Here is an 11,931-nt window from a genome sequence, read left to right as displayed (position 1 = left end):
GTAGGGTCAGCGAGTTGGGCCAACGCGGAAATATTTCTGAACTGTTCGATTAAAGAATTTGCCTCTCGGATTTTCGCCCAGAATGATGCGGCTGACATCCGGCTTTTTCGTGGCTGGGAAAATTAAGGAGGTAGCACTTTCCACATTTCTTCCATTGTCCTTGTATTAGGCAAGAAGTGAGCAATATGCTTCAGAACTATGGACAGCTTCATTCTGGCCGCCATACTAACAACAACAGCTACTGAACTTCATAAAGAAAAGCTGTCCAGAAGACGGCACCCATTTCTAAAGCTCGGTGCCAGCTGCCTATTAAATTAACGGGTTAGCGAACTCGGAGGTCATGAACTTCAGCTTGCTTGATAGATTAAGAGCAAGCTTTTACTTCAAGAGCTGTCTAAAAAATTGGGAGAACGCTTAAGCTTCGCCTTTAAGAGTGGAACGCGATAGCACTCAAAGATCCCTGACTAGTTCTCATGCTTCCGGGCAACTGCAGGTTATGTCCCCCACGGCGGGCACCGCCGCTGCCACGTGCGTGCGTGTGTGCGTGTGCGTGTGTGCGTGTGTGCGTGTGTGCGTGCGTGTGTGTGTGTGTGTGTGTGTGTGTGTGTGTGTGCGTGTGTGTGTGTGTGTGTGTGCGTGTGTGTTTGTTATGAGCGTCCCTTTTGGAACGGAGTGGTGGGTAGCACCACCGAGCTCTTGTTATTATATTGCCTAGTGTCCTATATATGTAAAAAAAAAAAACCACGATGAATTTCCATAATCAAACTTTCTTACCCCCTATTGTGAACTTTGTTTTTGTACGTCTCTGTTTTTTGTCGTATCCCTACTTTTCTTCCACCAATCTTCCAATCGCCTCCTACTAATCTCTATTGCGGACATGTTTACTTTTCCCCTGCTCATGCTGTATCCGAGCGCTTCCAGGAGGCTAGTGGTGCCTAAATACACTACTGGGCAGATATCTTCCCATTATAGTACAACATGCTCCATCGTTTCCCTAGCTTTACCGCAGCATCCACATGCACCTTCTTCATCTTTATATCTCGCTTTATATGTGCGTGTTCTAAGGCATTCGATCTCGCTTTGAAAAGCAGGGAGCTTCCTTTTGAGCTATCATAAATTGTTTCTTTCCTGATTTCGTTTTTCCTTCTTAAGTAGTTGCTCATAGCAGGTTATATTAGGCGAATACAGACGGCAGAAGGGGCATTAAAGAAAGAAATGTCGTACGGTTTGTTCAGGCCTTTGCGATCAGTCACATCGCGTACGTGGCGGCATTCATCCACTGGAACAAGGCTGAGAAAGACAAGATCGACGCGCTCATTAGAAAAGCGTACAGAACGGCACTGGGTCTCCCGCAATACACAAGAAACGAAAGGTTACTACAACTCTGGGTACATGACACGCTGGATGAAATCGCGGAAGCACAGAGGATAGCGCAACTCGAAAGACTCTCCGGGCAAGGCGGGCAGAGAAGTCATGGAAAAGATCGGCGTACACTACTACGGAATGAAGGGCCCCAAGACACATTCACCCGGACGTCCGAGCCGCAGTAAACAAGGAAAATATTCCGAAGAACATGCACCCCGTGCACAATGTCGAGAGAAGAAAATGCCGCACGAAAACGATCCTCAAAAACCACGACGCGCGGCCTCTTCGTAGACGCCGCTCGGTACCCCCGAAACCAGGACGACACTGGTGGTGTCAGCGGTGACGGGGGTACCTCCCTCTTCGAAATGGCGGTCGTAGACACGAAAGGAAAGACCGTGACTGCGGTCTCCGTAAGGACGAGATCGTAGGAGGCAGCGGAAGAAACGGCAATCGCATTGGCCGTAATCAACGGTCGGCAACAAGACAGAACAATAATCAGCGACTCCAAGACGGCCATTAGGAACTTCACAAATGGCTGGGTCTCCACCGAAGTGGCCAAAATCCATAACCGCAGAGTAGAAGAGTTGAAGAACGGCAAAACCACATCCAAATACCTCAAATGGATCCCGGCACACATGGGAGAAGTAACCGCAGAATGCCCGAGCGCCCCTCCCAACCTCAACGAGAAGGCCCACGGAGCCTCGCGAGAACTAACTCACCGCGGCTCGAACAGTGACGGCCCAACACCCCGCAGCCTCTGGGGAAGGGGGCTGGACTGCGGCGGAGGCGATGGAGAACACGGAGGAGGCGGTGACGATGAACTAGCGATACAAGACAACAGGGACAGACTGGTCATGTACCACGATAAACTGACACACTATACGAAACAAAGAAAAGCATACCCACAACCCCACAAACAACTCGACAGGTCTCAAGAAACAGTTTGGAGAAGATTGCAAACCAGAACGTTCCGAAACCCAGCACACATACAGAGTAAATTCAAGACAATACCCAGATGCGAGCTGCAAGTTCTGCAAGCACGAACACGCAGACAAGGTACGCATCTTATGGAAATGCACAGAGATTAGATCAATGTACGTAGAGGACAACATAGAAACGGACCTTCTCGAGGAGCGATGGCTAAGCATTCTGACTAGCTCGGAACTACACGACCAACTATGGGCAATCCAGCGGGCCCGGGCAGCGGTGGAAAGGCTATATGCCTCACCACACACATAATGCCCGGGTGGCCTGAGCCCGTGCTGGCAACCTAGCAGGTCCTTTTCTCATTAAAGTTTTTTCCGTCCGTCCATTACTTTTCCATTGTCGCCACCCATGAGATTATCTCAGCCTCTCTGATTTTCCGCTTGACGTTCTTTGCTGCCATGATGTGGATGCGCAGAGGCGAGCGCCATCTGGATGGTGTTGTAAGGAACCGAGCGGGAACCGCCGCCCCTACTAAGACAGACCAGAAACGGCAGGTGGAAAAGGGGTCTGTGTTTGAGTTTCCACGGAACAGAATTACGTTTTCTCGTATATTCAAGTTACACTCCGATGCTATCAAGCCTGTAGGTTGTGTGTAAGTCGTACTTTGCGAATTTTCTCGCATTTTATTTTATCAATTAGTTCAGTAACGCTTATGCGCCGCACGGAGGGCCTGCGTGGTTCGGGGTGATGTTTTTCTAACGGACAACGCCGCCGACGCCGGATTTTCTGCGACACGGCGCCCTTTTAATGCTATCGCGTCAATAAATGGGAACGGATAAATTGGTTTAGCTCACCATCCACTGCACATAATTTGAATAGGTATGTTTCACTTAAAAGAACATTTTAAAATCTGCCGATTGTATAGAGGAGATTTTCGTTAACGCCACAATTTCTTAAAGGGGCCCTGAACCACTTTTTATCGAAGTGAAGAAAGACATTCGAAGTGAAGATAGGCTATTTTAGAACCACTTCACTGCAAAAAGTACTTCAATGCGTTCAGAAGAAGCGGAGTCATCGGCAATCAAACACGGCCTCACCTGTGCTCCCCTTCCTCCTCAAATGCCTTGCACTGCGAAGGCTATGGCGGAGACGTTACTGTGGCGCGCAGTTCAAATTTCCGATTTGGTGCCTATGCCGCGCTAAACGTAAGCCAAACGCGGCTGTCCCCAGAGAGCCGCATGGCGCTGTGCCACTGGACTCGTGACGGCACCTCGCGGCGGTCGCGGTGTAGCCGGGCGCAGCGACCAATAGCAGCCGCGTATTGGAGTGTGCTTTATGACGAAATAAAGCACACAGAAAAGAGCGAGGATCATGGGATTTTTGAAACGAGAGCGTTTGAGAAAAAGGTCACTTCGCGCTCCGCTTGCGAGCTCCACGGACCGCATACGACAGCAGAACTTGGCCGAGATGTTCACAACAGCGATGCTACCCGCGGACTATGTTATTTCACCAAGCTCGAGGGGTGGTTCAGGGCCCCTTTAACAAAAATTGCTGACAAGTGCAAAAGAAAAGGCATCAGCTTTACAGCTCTGTATCTGAATATCAGCATTCTGCAAACTCCGTTTATTGAGACATCTAAAAGGGACAAAATATGCGCACTCTACACCATTCTGAAATATTGCACTGCTTTACATATGGGACTTTTGCAAAATTCTCGTAATGATTGTAATAATCCCACGTAAGCTAGAATGAGAATATAGGTTAAGCGTCAGCTTATGGTTGGACATACACAAGAATTCTCTTCCCCATTTCTTGCAAATTCCTGAGTAGGTGAACCAAAAAATATGCACTATACATGCGTGTTGGTTGAACGCTGTATTCTTAGTTTCAGCGGGTACAATTAGTCAGATTTCGTGCGTTTTCTATGTTTCACGGTGTAAGGCCACGGCAAAGCAAAATACCCTACATTTCTTCGAAAAATTCTCAGGCGGCCCTACGGCCTTACCACGCAGCGAAAATGCCAAAATATTTCTACGGTAACGCAATTACCCTACGGTTGGTAACACTGGGTCCCGCTGCAACTGCTGGAAGCAGTACGACTGAGGCTTATGTTGCACTTGTATGGAAAGTATATATTTGCTCTAATATGTGTGTGTGTGTACACACACACACACACACACACACACACACACACACACACACACACACACACACACACACACACACACACACACACACACACACACAAACACAGACAGACATATATATATATATATATATATATATATATATATATATATATATATATATATATATATATATATATATATATATATATGAGGAAAAGGAAGACGAAAGATCAACAAGTGCGAGTTGCAATATAAGATAACAATAAAGTAGTCCCAAGTGTTCTGAGTGCATATCGGTACAAAAAAGATGCCTTTCCCTGCAATGAAAAGCTGCTCTTTCAAGCCCCCTAACTGGTCATAGTTCAAGTATCATGCCAAGTGACAATGTAAGATTGCTCAGAGACCTAAGCTTGTAGCATAGTTGTTGACTTTGCTGGGTATTGGAATCGCACCGCTGGCACGAGTTGTTGGGAACTCGGCGCTGACGCCCGTTGTTGCACCTGGGTCGCAAGCCCCAAGGGTAGCGTTGGCCTGGCGGCCTGGGGCACAACTGGAAGCATCCGAAGGTCTCGGCAAAGCATGAGTCGACTGGTAACAACAAAACAACTTGTTTATTCTAACATCGCAAAGAGTGGGCGGTCAGGTCGACCGAAGTAGAGAGACGGGAGAGCACGTTCCTCAACAGAAGAAATCGGAGCCTCCTTTTGGCGTCCGGGGGCAGCTGCTTTTATACTCTCGCAGTTGAGGGCAAGAAGGAACCCCTCTATAGACGAGCACGTGACTGTGCCGCTCGGGCACAATGGGATAAGGTGGCGCAGCCGTCGTGTCGGCGCCACTCGGGCACAATGGGAAGAGAAGGTGGCGCATACGTCGTGTCGGCGCCACTCGGGCACAATGGGAAGAGAAGGTGGCGCATACGTCGTGTCGGCGCCGGTCAGACCCCCTCGCTTCACAGTTGGGGGAGCTCCTCTCCCCGGCTGCCGCGCTTCGACAAGCGTGGGCACCAACATGCACATACACACACACGCACATGAAGACACGTGGCATTGGAACATGCCTGGACGCGCTTGGCGGGGAGGCGTAGCGGCGGCGCCGAACGGGCCAAAATGTCTGCCGCTTTGAACGAAGCCCCGGCGTCCGTTGCACCCGCGCCGGCTTTACCGCGCGTCGTAGGGGAAACGTAACAGACCGCCCCGCCGGGGGAAGGAGATCCCGATGGTCAGGGGACTGCATCCGCTGTCCGGAGGGATGTCGCTCGATGATGCTCATAACCGAAGTCGGGCGTCCCTCGAAGTTTCTTGAGCGCAGCGCACAGAGAAGGCCTCGTTCTCTCGTTCAGGTTCGCACAGGACACTGCAAAGTGACTTCGGGAGAGTTCACATTTTTGTTCTCGTTCCCGGCAAGCGTTAGAACTACGCTGAAACTCAACCGCTCAGTCAGCAAGCACGGCACAACCCTCACTAAGCCCTGCCAGGCTCTTTCTCCTTTTATACCACAGCCTAGTTCCTTACAGTAGTCTAGCAGCACTCAGAACGCGTCCACAAATTGGAAAATTGCACTAGAAAGCATGTCATCACTTTGAAACACTAAACAAAAGCAATATGTTAAAAATCCTGCCTCAGGAAGAAAAACATCAGTAACAAACAATTTTGAGGCTGATTCCTACGTTAGGGGCTTCGACTTAAGCCATCGGCGTTACCGTTGAGACTCCCCTTTTTGTAACGCACCTCAAAGGAGTATTGTTGCAAAGCGAGGCTCCAGCGCAGGAGGCGGCCATTTTTGGGAGAGATGGTCTGCAGCCATTGGAGAGGGCAGTGATCCGTCTCAATGATAAACCTCGAGCCGGCTAGATAGCATGACAATTTCTGAACGGCCCACACGAGACATGCACACTCTTTCTCGGTGGCGCTATACGCCTGCTCACGACTGGTCAGCTTACGACTAGCATACAGGACGGGGTGTTCTACTTCTCCATTTTCCCGTTGGCACAGTACAACGCCCATGCCTCGCTCACTAGCATCGCACTGAACTACGAACCCTTTTGTGTAGTCTGGCGATCGTAGCACAGGCTGGCTTGTTAGGGCACTCTTTAGGGCGCTAAAAGCTCTTTCCTTTGTCTCGTCCCATACGACTGTTTGGGGCTCTGTTTTTCTTAGAGCATCCGTCAGGGGAGCCGCGATATCAGAGTACCTGGGGATGTACCTCTGATAGTAGCCGGCGACACCTAAGAACGACCGAATATCGGTCTTCGTGCGCGGTTGCGGGAAGTCTCGCACAGCGGCCACCTTTATTTCAGAGGGGCGGCGACGACCCCGACCAATCACGTGACCGAGGTAGACAACCTCGGCCTGTGCTAACTGGCACTTGGGAGCCTTGATTGTCAAGCCCGCTTCGCGCAGGCGGGTTAGCACTGCCCGCAAGTGTGCCATATGCTCAGACCAGGATGCGGAGAATATCGCTACGTCGTCTAGATACGGTAAAGCGAATTCTTGCTGTCCCCGCAACACTTTATCCATGAGGCTTGAAAAGCAGTATGGCGCGTTCTTCAAACCAAAACTCAACACTTTAGGACGGAATGTTCCCATTGGTGAAATGAACGCCGCATACCTACTAGCCTCTTCTGTAAGTGGAACCTGCCAATAACCCCTGACAAGATCTAGGGTGGAAATAAACTGAGCGCTACTAACTTTCTCAAGGCGCTCCTCGATGTTAGGGATCGGATAAATTTGATCCTTAGTGATGGAATTAAGCCTGCGGTAGTCGACGCAAGGACGAGGTTCCTTGCCCGGTACCTCAACTAAAATCAAAGGGGAGGTATAATCACTCTCACCTGCCTCAATAACACCGAGCTGTAGCATTTTCTTTACCTCAGCCTCCATAATATCGCTCTGGCGGGGTGACACCCGATACGCCTTGGATCGTACTGGCTCTGGGGAGGTAAGTTCTATGTCATGAGTAAGGACAGAAGTCCTACCAGGCCTCTCAGAGAACAGACCTTGAAACTCTTGTAAGAGCTGGTGTAGTTCGGTTTTCTGCTCAGGCGACAGCGGTGCTTTACTGATAAGGTCACTAATGACTTGACCGGTGTCTTCCCTGTTCGTCACTGAGCCTAGTCCCGGAAGCTCGACCGGAAGCTCTTCAGGAACGTTTACCATCATGCACACCACTGCTTCCCTTTGTCTATAAGGTTTGAGCAGATTACAGTGGTAAACTTGCTGTGCTTTCCGCTTTCCTGGCAGACTCACCACGTAGTTAACGTCCGACAGTTTCTGAACAATTCGTGCTGGGCCCTCCCCTTGCACGTCTAGTTTGTTGTTTAGCGATGTGCGCAATATCATGACCTCATCGCCCACCTCAAAACGACGGGCCCTGGCGGTCCGATCATAATAAACCTTGGCCCTCTGCTGGGCCTTTGCCATTGCTTCACCTGACAACTCCTGTGCCCTTCTTAAGCGTTCGAGGAGCTTAAGCACGTACTCCACCACGACTGGGTCGTCGCCCCTGCCTTCCCACGATTCTCGAAGCATGCGAAGCGGAGACCGAAGCGAGCGACCGTACACCAGCTTAGCTGGCGAAAACCCCGTAGCCGCATGCGGCGCGGTCCGTAATGCAAACATCACCCCAGGCAGACACAGCTCCCAGTCAGTTCGATGTTCAAAACACAATGCTCTCAACACGCGCTTCATGACGGAGTGGAGCTTCTCAACGGAATTCGACTGTGGGTGGTACACTGAGCTGTGTAACAGCTTTACCCCACACCTTTCGAGAAAAGTTGTCGTCAAAGCGCTAGTAAACACTGTGCCCTGATCTGATTGGATTTCCGCAGGAAAACCAACTCGCGCAAATATGGACAGTAGTGCATTGACTATCTCAACTGAGCTGAGTTCTTTAAGCGGCACTGCTTCAGGGAACTTTGTCGCTGGGCAGATCACAGTCAAAATGTGTCTGTACCCCGTGGCTGTTACCGGCAGAGGTCCCACTGTATCAATAACGAGCCGTCTAAAAGGCTCCGTAATGATAGGTACCAATCTCAACGGCGCCCTCGATTTGTCCCCTGGTTTGCCCACCCGCTGACAGGTGTCACATGTCCTCACGAAATGGTCTGCGTCCCGAAAACACCCTGGCCAATAGTACTCTTGCAAGAGACGGTCCTTAGTTTTCTTAACTCCTAGGTGTCCGGACCATGAACCCCCGTGCGACAAGCGCAACAGATCCTGACGATAGCATTGAGGCACGATCAGCTGATCGAACTACACTCCTCTGCGGTCTAGATACTTCCGGTACAGGACTCCACCTCTTTCCACAAAACGCGCATTTTTCCTGGCGATACCTTCCTTGACAGTGCAGCGTATGTTTTCTAGGCTGCCATCCTTTTTTTGCTCGGCTATCAAAGCCGACCGGCTGACTTTTAGCAACCTATCAAGTCCGTCTGACGTAGGCGCGATGAGCAAATCTGCAGATAGCTCTTCTAACTTTCCCGCATCGGAAATTTCCTGTCCAGTATCTGGTGCCTTTAACGTTACAGACTCAATTTTATTCAGTTCAGGCGTGCTCTGAATATCGGCTTGCTGCGCCTCTGACCCTTTTTCATTGTTTGATAACGTCGGCCCCGCAACTACCGCCTTTGCAGCGAGCTCCCGAACCTTCGATCTGGTTAATGCCTGAACGCTAGCCTCACCAAACAAAAGCCCCTTCTCGCGCAGGAGGTGATCGGACCTGTTCGAAAATAGGTACGGGTACTGGGGGGGCAGCATAGATGACACTGCCGCCTCCGTCTCAAGCGCTCCGAAAGGTCCTTCAATAAGCACTTTTGCTACGGGCAGACACACGCTATGAGCTTCCACGGCTTGCTTGATCCATGCGCCTTCGCCCGTGAACATATGGGGTTCTACGTAAGAGGGGTGAACTACATCCATTGTAGCTGCGGAATCGCGAAGCACTCGGCACTCTTTCCCGTTCACGAGGAGGTCTCGCATGTAAGGCTCGAGAAGCTTCATGTTCTCGTCAGTGCTGCATATTGACAAAAACACAACTTTTGGTTTTGTTTCCGGACACTGCGCCGAAAAGTGACCCGGCTTCTGGCACGTATAACAAATGCGCGCTTGCCTCGTCTCGAACCGCTTTCTGCGTTCGGCTTCGGCTGCCGCCGTCTCCTTAGGTTCGGTCGCACTGCTTTCACTCGCATCCGCATTACGTGTGTTCCCTTTTGCTCTCATGGGTGTGAACTTCGGCCTCTCAAACTTCGAGCCAAATTCACCCTTTTGACCGTCCTTAGCTCCGCGAGCCCGACGCGTCACAAACTCCTCGGCTAGCTCAGCGGCTTTAGCCACCGTACAAACGTCTGGCCTATCCAAGACCCAGTACCGCACGTTCTCAGGTAACCGACTATAAAACTGTTCCAGCCCGAAGCACTGCAGAACTTTATCGTGGTCACCAAACGCTTTCTCTTCTTTGAGCCACTCCTGCATGTTTGACATAAGCCTGTACGCAAACTCTGTATATGACTCACTTCTGCCTTTCTCATTTTCCCGAAACTTCCGACGGAAAGCCTCCGCTGACAGCCTGTACTTTTTTAGCAGACTCGCTTTCACTTTGTCGAAATCCTCTGCCTCCTCTCTATTCAAGCGAGCGACTACGTCGGCCGCCTCGCCGGGTAACAAAGTGAGCAAGCGCTGTGGCCACGTTTCCCGAGAGAACCAATGCTTCTCGCACGTTCGCTCAAAGTTAACCAGGAACAAACCAATGTCCTCTCCAAGCTTAAACGGCCGCATCAGGTCAGTCATTTTGAACAATACGCGTTCTCCTGCACCGTGTGCCTGACTTCCATTACGAGCGCGTTCCATCTCTACCTCGAGACGCTTCATTTCCAAAGCGTGTTCGCGCTCTTCTTTTTCTTTCTGCTCTTTAAGTTCGCGCTCCTGTCTTTTTGACCTCTCCTCAATAGTCTCAAGGCATTCCGACAGCTCGTCATCCTCAGCTTCTAACTCAAGAATAGCCCTTAGCAGTTCTGGTTTTCTGAGTTTGTCTGAGACATCCAGACCCAACTCTCTTGCAAGCTCCAGCAATTTCGGTTTGCGCAGCGACTTCAAATCCATGGCTGGTCTGAATGCTGCTTTCTCTACTGCCTAATATTGTCTTGCCGCAAACTAACCCGGCAGCAACGACAACCACAATTACCAGCTCTGTTTCTGACACTAACAAAAGCCTGGCAAAGCTCAGAAGAAGAAAGTCCCGCACTCACCAAACCTCGCAGCCAAGAATTCAGCGCAGTCGTTCCGCTGCAGGCAACCAGTCATCACACAGGGCTCGTTGCACTGCTCCCGGATGGTCGTTGAGCTGCTCAGCATACAGTCAACTGCATCTCTTCGCTGCTGGCCTCCGTTGTCGCGATCTCACCGCTGGCAGACAGTTGTTTGAATCGCACCGCTGGCACGAGTTGTTGGGAACTCGGCGCTGACGCCCGTTGTTGCACCTGGGTCGCAAGCCCCAAGGGTAGCGTTGGCCTGGCGGCCTGGGGCACAACTGGAAGCATCCGAAGGTCCCGGCAAAGCATGAGTCGACTGGTAACAACAAAACAACTTGTTTATTCTAACATCGCAAAGAGTGGGCGGTCAGGTCGACCGAAGTAGAGAGACGGGAGAGCACGTTCCTCAACAGAAGAAATCGGAGCCTCCTTTTGGCGTCCGGGGGCAGCTGCTTTTATACTCTCGCAGTTGAGGGCAAGAAGGAACCCCTCTATAGACGAGCACGTGACTGTGCCGCTCGGGCACAATGGGATAAGGTGGCGCAGCCGTCGTGTCGGCGCCACTCGGGCACAATGGGAAGAGAAGGTGGCGCATACGTCGTGTCGGCGCCACTCGGGCACAATGGGAAGAGAAGGTGGCGCATACGTCGTGTCGGCGCCGGTCAGACCCCCTCGCTTCACAGTTGGGGGAGCTCCTCTCCCCGGCTGCCGCGCTTCGACAAGCGTGGGCACCAACATGCACATACACACACACGCACATGAAGACACGTGGCATTGGAACATGCCTGGACGCGCTTGGCGGGGAGGCGTAGCGGCGGCGCCGAACGGGCCAAAATGTCTGCCGCTTTGAACGAAGCCCCGGCGTCCGTTGCACCCGCGCCGGCTTTACCGCGCGTCGTAGGCGAAACGTAACATGGGCTATACGGGGCAGTCCCGTAACACGTGGGTTACGTCTTTATTCGCCAGTGCCAACGCACACGCTGCGTGGCTTACACAATGTGTTTTCAAAAGAAAATGCTTTTTTCAGGCCATACCAAGGCGAAAGAGGTGAAACAAAGTTCTCACAATTTACGATAACTTCACATATAAACGAATTTTCGCCTAAGGTCTACGTTATACAACTGATTTTTTTAGCTTCCCTATCGAACCACGCCGCAGCAAATCTATTCTCTGAGAGTTTTCATAGTATCTTTCTAACCACGTGACTGAGCAACAGAACGGATTATTCCGCTACTTGTTCGTGGGTAAGTTTTCCCAGTTCGACCG

This window comes from Dermacentor variabilis, chromosome 4 (genome assembly GCF_050947875.1).
Source record: "Dermacentor variabilis isolate Ectoservices chromosome 4, ASM5094787v1, whole genome shotgun sequence".
In the NCBI taxonomy this organism is placed as follows: Eukaryota; Metazoa; Arthropoda; class Arachnida; order Ixodida; family Ixodidae; genus Dermacentor; species Dermacentor variabilis.
Note: the sequence above shows the minus strand (reverse complement) of the source record.